The following is a 12,356-nucleotide window of genomic DNA, read 5'->3' as shown; positions in this document are numbered from 1 at the left end:
GCCCCTCAGTTCCAGAAGGACAGGGAACTGCTGGAGAGAGTCCAGCGCAGGGCAACAAAGATGCTGAAGGGAGTGGAGCATCTCCCGTGTGAGGAAAGGCTGAGGGAGCTGGGGCTCTGGAGCTTGGAGGAGACTGAGGGGTGACCTCATTAATGTTTACAGCTATATAAAGGGTGAGTGTCAGGAGGATGGAGCCAGGCTCATCTCTGTGACAACCAATGACAGGACAAGGGGTAATGGGTTCAAATTGGAACACAAGAGGTTCCACTTAAATTTGAGAAGAAACTTCTTCTCAGTGAGGGTGCCAGAGCCTGGAACAGGCTGCCCAGGGGGGTTGTGGAGTCTCCTTCTCTGCAGGCATTCAAACCCGCCTGGACACCTTCCTGTGTAACCTCATCTGGGTGTTCCTGCTCCATGGGGGGATTGGACTGGATGAGCTTTTGAGGTCCCTTCCAACCCCTGACATTCTGTGATTCTGTGAAATGCCCCCAAAAGGTAATTGTCTGCCTATGATGCATAAGAAAAAATATAAACCTTCTTCCCCATAACTACATAAGAAATACCACCCTGATACTTGTTAGCTGGTGCTACATTTCACTCTTCAAAAGCATTCACAAACTATTCAAAAACCCTCAACTGTGAAAACGTAGCTGTTTCTCAGAACATTAACATGAGTTTCCTATATATCTAAGTCAATTGATTTGATTCTTAACCAGCTATCTAGATAAAAAATCAAAATAAACTATTTTATGACCATCCTGCAGTTCCTCTGAGAGCAGCTGTTACTGTAAACATGTTTCGCCAGAGGCAAATTCTGTTCTCTTTTCATATAATTCCTGCTTTCCTCTAATTTTCAAGGTTGCTTTAGTAAAATTAAGACAATAGGCAGCCAAGACAGATGGCACTGAATTTTGTTTTACAAAACTGTTTCCCCACACAGTGACACATATTTTATACATCCAAATCTTCTTCCAAACCCTGAGAATGCAAAGTTTGACAACTGTTTTTTTTGTTTCAGGGAGAACTTTTACAAACCATCACAAACTGCACCACTACAGTACTGAAGATACTCAGTACTAACATGTAGTTTTCCATATAAAATTTTGACTTACTATATGAATTCTGCTTGTTTCAGTTAGTTTGCTTTAATATAAAACCAAAGAAATATGCTCTAGGTGATTTTTTGAAATTCCCCTACAAAATCCAAGGCAAAACCTGGTGCAGGGAACTGGTACAGGAAGGGATTTAATATCACAGAGATGACACATATACACACCGATTATTTTGGCATTTACTAATATGAATGTCGTCTTACGTGTAAAGTATAAAAACACGGAAGCACAAAAAAGCATGAAGAAGGTATTTACCTACAGTCAACATGGATTCACCAAGGATAAGACGTGCTTGACCAACCCAAATGCTCTCCTGTGGCCAAAGACTGTGGTTTGGACACAGCACCACATCCCACAGGGGTCTGCTTTGGAAGCATAAGCCGCGTCACAGGGTTAAATGGGCTCTAAACTGGTTGCACCATTAAGCCCAAAGAGAATAAATCGGTGGCTTGGCTGGTGGCACATAATAAGCCAACCAACTCCAGGGGTTATTATTGTTTGATATCTTTATTAGTGAATTGGAGGAAAAAACAGAATGCATCTACAGCAAACAGAGCAGCAATATCAAGCTTGGAAAGGGGGAGACTGATGTGTCATGTGGCAGCGCTTCAACTTGGAGGAACCTTGTAAAACTAGAGGACTGGGCCAACAGGACAAGGGCTGATGGTTATAAACTAGAAGAGGGGAGATTCAGGCTGGACATGAGGAAGAAATTTTTGACCCTGAGGGTGGTGAAACCCCGGCCCAGGTTGCCCAGAGAGGTGGTGGATGAACCATCCCTGGAGACATCCCAGGCCAGGCTGGACGGGGCTCTGAGCAACCTGAGCTGGTGAAGATGTCCCTGCTCATGGCAGGGGTGGCACTGGATGAGCTTTGAACGTCCCCTCCAACCCAAACTGTTCTATGATTCTATCAATCTATCAATTCTATCAGAAGGGGACCCATAAAAAGTAGAAAATCATACACACCTGGGCCAGAATGACCCCATATATCAGTACAGACTGGGACCAGAGTGCGGCTCTGCTGAAAAGGTCCAGGGGATCACTGCTGTGGGTGCAAAACGAACGTGAGCCAGCTCGTGGAACATTTATTATAGAGCCAAACTCTTCTCAGCAGCAGAGAGAACAGGGGTCAAAATAAAAGCTGCAGCTTGGGAGGTTCTGACTGGCCTCAGACCTTTTCCCCTGGGGCAGGTAGTGCAGCACTGGCAAAGGCTGCCCGGATAGATGGTAGAAACCGTACTCTGGAGGTCTCCAAAGTGAGGTAGACAAAGCCAGAGCTGGCATGAGCTCGTGCTGTCAACAGCTCTGCTTTGGTGGGGAGGCTGGACAAGATGTGCTATGGAGGTCCCTTACATATCAGTTTTGTGGTTCTAACCTGCAAGGACCTTCTGTAGGAATTCTTCCATATCTTAATAAGACATTTCCTTTCAGCAAGGTTCTTTGAGTTAGCGAAGAAAAGTCTATTTTCACACCAAATTCATCTACTGTAAGAAGAGATGTTCTCATGCAAGTACAATCAACTTCTGCTAAAACTAGACTTAAGTGTTTCAAGTACTGCTACTGAGAAAAATGCCTCCAAATTTCAGCTGCTAAGAACTGGTACAGTAACATCTCCCTAAATCTGAAGCAATATTGTTGTTGGGTAGAAGGAACCTCGGTGATAGTTGCTATATCCAAGCAAAAGAAGAAACTGTAAATGTGCCTCCCCCAAAGCTTCTGTCTGTGAGAAATATTCAGCATTATGTGAAAGTTTGACCTTAGATTAATCGTTTTATTTGTTTGTGCCACAGCAAAATATCTCAGTCTCTTGAGGACAAATCTTGGCTGCAGGGTTTTTCTTTTGCTTTAGCTGAACATTAGTATATATCTGTGTGGTAGGAAAGACAAAAGTAAGTCTTGGTCATCAACATCATGTTTATGACTTTGGCTTGCAGCATTTGAGTCAATTTTAGATTCAGGCCTCTCCAGGTGCTCACATTCAAGTCTAAATACTGTCAATTCAAAGGTTTGTAATTCACACATAACTAAAATTCTAGTCCAAGGTGTTGCTAACAGACACTTTCATTATTTAATTATGTGGGTTTTTTCTCTGACCTGAAAATACAGACGTTCCCTTCTTACAGCTTCCAGCATGCTACTCTCAAATGTGCTTCCAAATATTCCTGCCTTCCAAACATTTCATCGCTTTTCCTGTGTGCCACCACTTCTCCATCACATTTAACACAAACTATTAGGCTGCCCTCTGACAACTTCTGTAGCCATTCCCCAAAGACAACTAGTGCCTCACTCGATAAAAAGGAATTAATTTATGTTTTCCCAGACCTACAAAGCCAAACTCCACCAAGACACCTGTGGCATTTTCAAACAAGCACTCAAGGGTTTTCTGCTGTGAGATGTCTCCCTCATATTTGGGATAAGCTCCCATATAAACATCACAAATTCACAGCGGTTCATAACTTTGTACCAATCCAAACAAAATCCAGATCACCTCAAACCCAAGTGGCCTGTAGACACCCTCAGAGATCAAGTATAAAACCAGATGCTCTGCAAGGAAAAGGGTAGGGAAAGATTTAGCACCATCCACATTTTGTACACAGCATCCCAAAATGCTTTACTTCAGCTGAAAAGCTAAACCCCACATCTCTCACCTACCAAAAGCGTTCTGGGCAAAGCAAGTTTAGAACGGGGTATCACCCGCTCACCTGGTTCCACCTGAGGCACAGCACAGGTGAGAATTCAAAGCTGAAGGGGGTGGAAGAGAAAGTGTAAGAGACAACTCTGTAAGAAAAAGGACACCCAGCTGAGACAGAGACCTCAAGTTCGGTCACCTGCTTTTGAAATCATTCCAACGTTTTGTAAAAAGCACTCAGGATATTTGAAAATAAGCACATTTGTCAGTTTCCAAAGCAGGTTATTGAAGCCGATTATACTAATAAAGGCACGGAGGCATGGTTCATTTTCCTACTTCACAGCACACAGACAATTACTGTAAAGCCAGCATTCCTAGTGCCTTATTCTCCGGCTACAGAAATATTTCTCATCAGAGTATCCCACTGAACCAGCAAACAAATACACATTGCCACCTGCTAGAAATGGGAAATAACTGTTCACAGCACATGGCAGGAAGAACAGCACAAATCTCTATTAGTGCCACGTGTAGTAGCTGTAAACTACTTGTCTAACCTGGCAAAGGGAATATTAGAGAAACTTTACAAGGCTTTGCACTTGTTCATGATGAGACATTAATTTATATCATTCTAGATTAGATCCATGCAAATACTTCTGAGTTATAAATAAGACTCCCTGTTGAAGTGCATGAAGTGAATCCAAAACAAGACATTCTTTTTCTGGAATGTGAGCAGCTGTGCAGAAAATAATTGGGATTGCTAGTCAAGGACTGCTATTTCAAAGTATTCCCCATGTAAACACGGCTTTTGTTATTCTACTACGTTACACTATTATTCTCTATTGTACTTCTCTGTTTACAGTATGATATTGTAACTCCTTGGTACAATTAGAGAAGAGTTAAAGGTAGAGAACCCCATTTCTCTCACCCTCCCATCCTCCCCAAATGATCTGCTATCAAAGCAAGGATCAGAGCACAGAGGAATACAGTTTAATCCCACAGAACGCTATTATAGAATAACCATCACACCACTAAGGAGCTTCAAAAAGCAAACTCTTAAATGTGCCCAATAGTGACCCTTGAAGCACTTCTTACTGTTTTCCCTCTCAGCAAATCTTCAGATGTACTTTATACCTAGTGTATAATCTCACTTTGATTTTCATTCCATTCCTGAAACTCTGCCATCTGTTACGCCTGAATTGCTGGATCAGTCTCTCTGTTATGCTATCCGGGACTTTGTACAAGTCTCAGACATGAATTACTATTTCTCCAGTGAATAAGGCAAAACTTAAACTTAACCTCTCAGCATTATAGAATACACTCCAGACATCCAGGCTCTGAAAACATAGATTTGCCTACAGAAGATTGCTGAAAAATCAGCATTAAGAATCAGCATTTGCTTCCTCTGGCTGGAATCCTCTCTTTATGACTATGTCTCTTGGTAGCGTCCAGTTACAGCAGTTACACACTACAGAACGTCAAGAGTTCAAACTGATTTTCCTTTATAATTAATGTTTGCAACAGGAAATGTGCTTAATCAATTTGAAGTAGGGAGTTACAATTCTTAAACTATTTCTTGATAGATTTCTGGTGGATCAAAAATATTGGCCAAAGAAAGAAGTGGTTTAGGGTTACTTTTCAAAGGAGCGGCTGGATTCCCCTCAGTTCCAGAAGGACAGGGAACTGCTGGAGAGAGTCCAGCGCAGGGCAACAAAGATGATGAAGGGAGTGGAGCATCTGCCGTGTGAGGAAAGGCTGAGGGAGCTGGGGCTCTGGAGCTGGAGAAGAGGAGACTGAGGGGTGACCTCATTAATGTTTATAAATATGTAAAGGGTGAGTGTCAGGGGGATGGAGCCAGGCTCTTCTTGGTGATAACCAATAGTAGGACAAGGGGCAACGGGTACAAACTGGAACACAGGCAGTTCCACTTAAATATGAGAAGAAACTTCTTCTCAGTGAGGGTGGCAGAGCCTGGAACAGGCTGCCCAGGGGGGTTGTGGAGTCTCCTTCTCTGCAGACATTCAAACCCGCCTGGACACCTTCCTGTGTAACCTCATCTGGGTGTTCCTGCTCCGGCAGGGGGATTGGACTGGATGAGCTTTCGAGGTCCCTTCCAATCCCTGACATTCTGTGATTGGTAACCTCCTGAAAACCTCTTGTCCAGAGAACATCCAGACAGAAGGTGGCAAAACGTCTGGTGAGCAGCGATAACTCTGAGTATCTCTGCCTTTCAAATTATTGGAAATCCAATGCACGGGGCTGGCGCAGCAGGCTGGGCACGAGAGGAACACGTCCTGGGCAGCTGTGACAGCCGGAACTTCACTCAGGGTGAGTAACCCCAGAGGGAGAGTAAACCCAGCAGAAGCGCTGGGTTTAAGAGCATGAGAATCCAAAATTAAAGCAGGGGGAGAAGAGATGGGGACTAAACGAACAAGAGTGAGCACAAAAATTGAGTGCGGTTTTACTCTGCATTCTCTCCTACTTAGTTTCACGATTTTGTCATCAAGTACAAAATCCTGCAAAAACTTCTTAAATTGATTTTTGTAAACAGTCAAGAGATAGCTTCCTGGTTATGAAACTTCTATTTGAAATCACTTTACCACTGGTTATAGCACAATTTTTTAGTTATTTTAATTCTAGCTCTATATTGTTCAGTTTTATTGAAAAATCTCATATTTAGCACCTATATATTAAGGAGATAAGTGATTAAGATGACTAAAGAATCAATAAAGACCTACTATTCAAAAAAGAACCCCTAGCATTTTGCATAGCTTATATTAAAGTGCACATTAAACATATTGACTACGAAAAATAACATGGTTAATACATGTATACCAAATTCTGGTTTTAAGGCTTGTTCTTAGTGTGTCTTTTCAATTACATTTTATTGAAAAGTTACTTGACACAAATCAGATTAAATGAACATGATTAAGGGTGCAAAATCAGGCATGGCAAAGTTAGAAAACACTAAAATTAGAAAGTATCATGCTCTGCATTTTTCTAGATGCAAAGAAACATTATGAGAGAGATCCTGCCTTATTCAGCAAGAATTTGTTCCTTGAACACTATTCAAATCCTGCTCTGAAGAAAGAAACTCCTAATGTGCTTTTCTTTGGTACTTTCCACTGTAATACCTGAGCACTCATACATTCATTTCTTCTCATAAAATGCGTATGGTGAAGGAGGGGTATTTTCCAATCTGCAAACTAAGGCATGAAGAAGTTGAGATCAAAAGTGTTAAATGACGTCAAGTAGCCAATATGAGATTCCTAGAGCTTATTCCTCAAAGGACGTGGTATTGAGCAGTGATTCATATAGTCAAATACTCAAGAGCCATGTTAAAGTACACCAGATCATTCCAATGACCATTCCAAAGACAGTAAGTTGACCTAATAGCTTGCTGCTGCTAATTACAGTGATTTTTCTTCTTTTCCTCCATTCTTCCACACAAGAGATTCCACTCGTTGCGGTACCGCTTGGTTTCTGACTGTCCAACAAATCAATGTATCCCAAAGAAAATAAAACTAAGATAACCACAAAAAACTATCAGCTCCTGCTGAGTTAGTGAGCTAGACTAGTTAGTCAGGCAGTCTGGCAAGCAGATTTGATGCAAAAGAGGAAAAATGATACAGCTACAGGATGGGGAATGGGATTTCCCCTCTTGGAGACGCTCGGCAGTTGGATCAGGTCACACATTGCATCAGGAAAAGGAAGAAAACCCATCTCATTTCCCCAGGAAACAGAATTTCTGATTTTAAATCTAATCCCCACCGTTGCTGCTTTCCTAAGGAACAGAGCGATCCACAAGAACTTCTTGGAAAACCACACACATTCCAGTTTTTGCAGGCAAAGGAGCTCAGAGGTAATAACACCTTTCACCAGTTTTGCACTGACCCTTTTACAGGCCAGACTGACAGACTTCCACAAACAGGCTGCACAGAAACCAAGGACAAACAAGAAATGACACCTCCCGCGCACTAAGGCAGAAATCCTGTTGACAATAGAATATATAGATGCATAATAAAAGGTGCCATCACAGTGAAGAGCACATGCAATTTATCAGAATTCTAACATTTACCAGTTTCTGAGGGTTTTACTTTAGAAACTTCGCAACTTATTTTAATACGTACTACACATTCGCCGAGCCCCCCAGCACCCTTTTTTTAAAATGAAGAAATAAATATTCTGTCACACGGAATATTTCTGATAGTGAAAAGTTTGATTTGCCATGGTAGGCACATGCGACATGGACAGTGACAACTTTGGACTGACACGACAAAACAAACAGATATAAATTGTCTCTGGGCAACAAGACCAGGCCTTAGGGCATCACTCCATAAATACTCCCAGCTATGCTGATGCGACTGTTTGCAGGAACGCACGGTGGAACACGGCACTGAAACAATGGGGTTTTATTAGATAAGAGAAAAAAACCCCACACCATACCGAAAAAAACAAACACTTCTTAAGCACAGTTTAACTCATTAGTAAAGTTCATACAGCCAAAAGCAATTAGACTTCAGTGGAGGATGCGGGGGAACAGAACATCAGATTGTGTTTTTTCCATCTGCAGCACCAGGACAGTGTTCCCTGAGTCCTGCCACCGTGTGTTTCTTTTCCCCTGGTCTCGATATAGTGTGTGACCTTCTCACTGGGAATGGGAACAGTTAAGTAACTGAAAGATTGACATTACTGTTATTTTCAACTCCTTTGTTCTTATTTTGACAGCATTTTACTGGGCTACGAGTTCATAGCCAGAACCTCTTTACTGCCTTTTTGAGGTTTGTATTTGCATGCGATACTTTTTCCAGGTTGTGATCAAAATACTTGGGGTTGGGGCAAATTCCAATAAACTAATGAGCAGATACAGTTCCCAAAGCAACCATCCCACACTTCTGACAAGCACTGGAAAGCCTGAACAACTCTCCTCCTTTTTCAATCATTCCTCAGTTGCAGATACACTCCATTGTCCTCACCCCCTTTTGAGATGGAAAAGTACTTTCTCCATGGAATTCTTGAAAACATTATTTACATATTTCTAATTCCATATGCATTTTCATTTTAATGCCAATTTTTAAGTTGCCTTTAAAAAAAAAAAAAAATCCTTTGTTTTCTTAGTTGTAAAACCCCACACTAGTATAAAATTAACACATGGCTAATATGCTTATGACGGATTTGTTAGACACAAACTGCTTGTTCCGACAATATCATATAGGTGATATTAATAACCAAGCTACAAAATTTCTTTTTAAAACAAATTAAGGCTTTTTCATTTTCCTTTTTTTTTTTTTTTGAACAGCAAAATCTCTGACTGAGCTGTATTCCAAACAAAAGATGTTTGTTTGAAATACTGGAAAGAATTCCAGCCTGCTGTTTCCATCGCTTTGTTCAACCTTTGGTATGGTAAATCAGATCAGCTCCTCCGCTCATGTCTGGCAATCAATAAACGGCATTCAAGTCTGCACTCTTTTCTTTTTTTTTGGTAGTTTGTTATCACTTTACTCACTGCAATTAAAATAATGAGCAATCAAACAGTAATCTCAGTATTGCAAATACGGAGACACACCACTTGTTAGCCAGTGTCCTGGTTTTGTTAAAAACAAGACCGGTTCTCTTTTACTGATTTTCCTTTCAGCTCAGTTCTTCTGGGTGGCTGTACTTTTCTGAGCTTTAGCCTGCATATTTTTCCTAGGATGCTGTACTCGGTGCTGATAAGAGACCAACAGAATGCTGAAGAAGCTCGTGTTTAGATTTATTACTATGGTAGCCAAGAAAGACCGATAAGTTTTCCCACGTTCCGTTGTGAGAGGGGCGTGTTTGAGGAGGGGTGGACGGAACAGGTGACTAGAACTGACCAGCGGAAGTATTCCATCCCATAATCGTCATGCCCCCTATATAAGAGGGTGGTCACGAGGGTCACTCTCTCTTCAACCATGGCCGGCATCTAGAGAGGCCCCTGTCTGTCTGTCTGTCTGTGATCCACAGGCCTCAGGCCCTGCATCCTGCAGCCAGGTTACGCTTTGCTGTGCAGTCCCGCCCGTGACTTCCGGGGCCTGAGCTGCAGCTGCTGGAGTGACGCCAACTCCACATCCAGCACTTGACATTGGTTTTGTATATTTTGTAGATATATTCTCTATTTATTAGTAGCATTAGTAAAACCCCTTAAAACTCTCCAACTTGAAGTCTAAGTCTCTCTTCCTTTCCCCTTATCTCTCTTATCATCTTTCCGATCTACAGGAAAGGGGTGGCAGGAAATGAGGGGATAACAGGGAGCACCTGCCACGGTTTATTGCCGCCTTGCCTTAAACCTTGACAGCCAGCTTTTTACAGACCTGAATGTCCAAATGCTTCTCATATAGTTTAGGTACTTCCAGAAAGCAGCAAGTGTATCGCAAAGTTTCATGAGTTGTTTATTCTCTCGTTTATTGCTCTCGTTGTGCTGAGTTGACTCTAAACCTCTTTTACTGGTCACCAATGGAAGGACAATTCGCCTTCTTCAGAGCTCCTACAATTCCATTTCCTAGGAGACTAAAAAAGTAGGAAAATGCTTGACAGATGTTTTTAGGATAGTTGAGTTTTATTTTCTCAATTCCTTTTCAGGAAAAAAAATGTATCATTCTCATATCAAAGTGCTACCATCCTAAATATTTCAGAGTGAGAGAAAAGTACAAAACAAATTAAAGCATTCTCTGAGATTCCTCCTTTCTCCTCCTCTTTAAAAACAACTAATTCATAAGGCTGCTTAGTGTTAAATACTTATGTACTCCAAATGCTTAAACTATAAAAGATTCTGGTATACAAAGTACTCCTCATTTATCCAAAAAAATGAAAATCTATTTATTAAAATATATGTTCAAACCTGAATTTAAATAACTTGGGAATTAGTCAGATTTTAATCACAGAAAGGAAAATTTAATAAATGTTTCTTAGACTCAGCATACTTGGTCCTGCAGTTTCCCTGTAGCAATGTACACACTGAGAATGAAAAACAAGGAAGGTAAATTTATGGGCAATTCTAGTAATACAATAAGATACTCATTATTTTAAATTACAACATGCAAGAACATTTACAAAACAGTCTGCAAGTTCTCTTTGCCAGCTTCTCCAGAACAGGAGTGAAACAACATAAGCTGTAATTTCACATTCAGTTGCTACATGTATATATTCTTGGTTTGGTTTTAATATACTAAAGAGGTTCAACTGCAACATAAACAGTAACAAAAAAGACAAAGTGAACAACAAAGTAACACCACCCACATCTTAGTTTGGTTTAAGTGACATCAATTCTTTCCACAGGGGTGATCTTCAGAAATCATGCAGTAGCCTCACATGATTTAATGGGGGTCAAACAACCCCAAAAAATAGCACAAGAATTTCTGCATATCATTTCTTTGTGTGTTATTTGCCTATTTTGTTTTCTAGTTAATGAACATCACAAATTTACCACAACACAGAGCCATTGTCTGGAACAAGCCAGAAAGGAATGCAAAACATGGTGTGGTGGACTTCATGGGAACTCAGTTTTCAAGCCACAGCACCACTTAGATCCATCTACAGAATAGTCTGTAATAATGAATGAGATCAACAGAACGCACCAGCCCTTGACAAAATGCAAGATTAGAAGCCCAGATCCATTTCTGAACTTGGACAGGCTGCTAAGGAAACCCACATGATTTTAGGGGAAGCTTCCGGGCATTCTACAAATTTATCTTTAAGATTTCTTGGTTCCATGGTTGCACCTGTTTGGTTATCTAGAAACATGCTTTCTGCTATGGAAATTTCAAAGCAAGAGGAATAAAAAAAGAGATATCTAAGAGATCCTAGAAGCTTTAGTAGCTTCTGTGCGCATAAATCAGTTTTAATTTAGGAACAACGAAACGAATCTCAGTCCCTGCCGTGCTAACGCCGCACATTCCACACGGCCGTCCTTTCGATTTCAGAACCACATGAAGCGCTGCCATGTTTCCATGGGCTGTTTTGGCAACAGAAAGCAGACAGTTCTTCAAATGATCCAAAAGGAAGCTTTATAGAATTTGACCCTGAGGAAGAGGCAGACAAAGACGGAGGAGGTTTGAGAGTACCAAAAATGTTTCATTCCCATGAATTCCTAAGAATTTAGCTGCCAATCGGCCATTGAAAAGAAGCTGGGAAACAGTCTTATTAAAACTTTGGATTAAGAAACAGTTCAAATTGCACAGTCTGAACAACATTTAAGTATTTCCACATCAAAAGTTTGATTTTTTTTAAAAATGAATTTCCACCCAGACACTTTTGAAGCAAATCTACTGTAAAAACAACAACAACGAAGGTCTTTTGAGAGCAAATTCGCACTAGATAAAACCTTAAATTAAACAAAGGAGTCATTACTGGGTGCCTGCTTTAATTAAAAGTTCATTTGACCAATTTCAGACTATTTCTGCAGGTGGGCCTCTCAAGATCCAACTTAATTACATCTCATGAACCACTCGCTCAGGCCACGAAGAATAAAAGAGAAGCTGCTGCTCTCCAGCATAACTTTGGGTTGTTTGTCCAGACACACCATGAAATAACCCCTCCTTCACGAAAATATCCATCAGCCTTAAACCTGTAGACAGAATTGTCTTTATGGACAAACAA

The 12,356-nt window shown here is 41.0% G+C and overlaps 2 protein-coding genes across 3 annotated transcripts in view; one reads left to right on the top strand and one right to left on the bottom strand.

Moving 5' to 3' along the window:
* CTBP1 (C-terminal binding protein 1) overlaps positions 1 to 12,356 on the bottom strand; it is a 254,878-nt gene that overhangs the window by 223,485 nt on the left and 19,037 nt on the right. The gene's annotated exons all lie outside the window — the stretch shown is intronic.
* Positions 5,521 to 12,356, top strand: part of UVSSA (UV stimulated scaffold protein A) — a 156,051-nt gene continuing 149,215 nt past the window's right edge. Inside the window, exon 1 of the mRNA XM_082052079.1 lies at positions 5,521 to 5,573. The gene's annotated coding sequence lies outside the window, so the exon portion shown is untranslated. The remainder of the gene's footprint in view (positions 5,574 to 12,356) is intronic.

The sequence above is a fragment of the Streptopelia decaocto genome (assembly GCF_964273445.1).
Source record: "Streptopelia decaocto genome assembly, chromosome: 4".
Classification (NCBI taxonomy): Eukaryota; Metazoa; Chordata; class Aves; order Columbiformes; family Columbidae; genus Streptopelia; species Streptopelia decaocto.
Note: the sequence above shows the minus strand (reverse complement) of the source record. Positions and strands in the feature narration are given on the sequence as shown.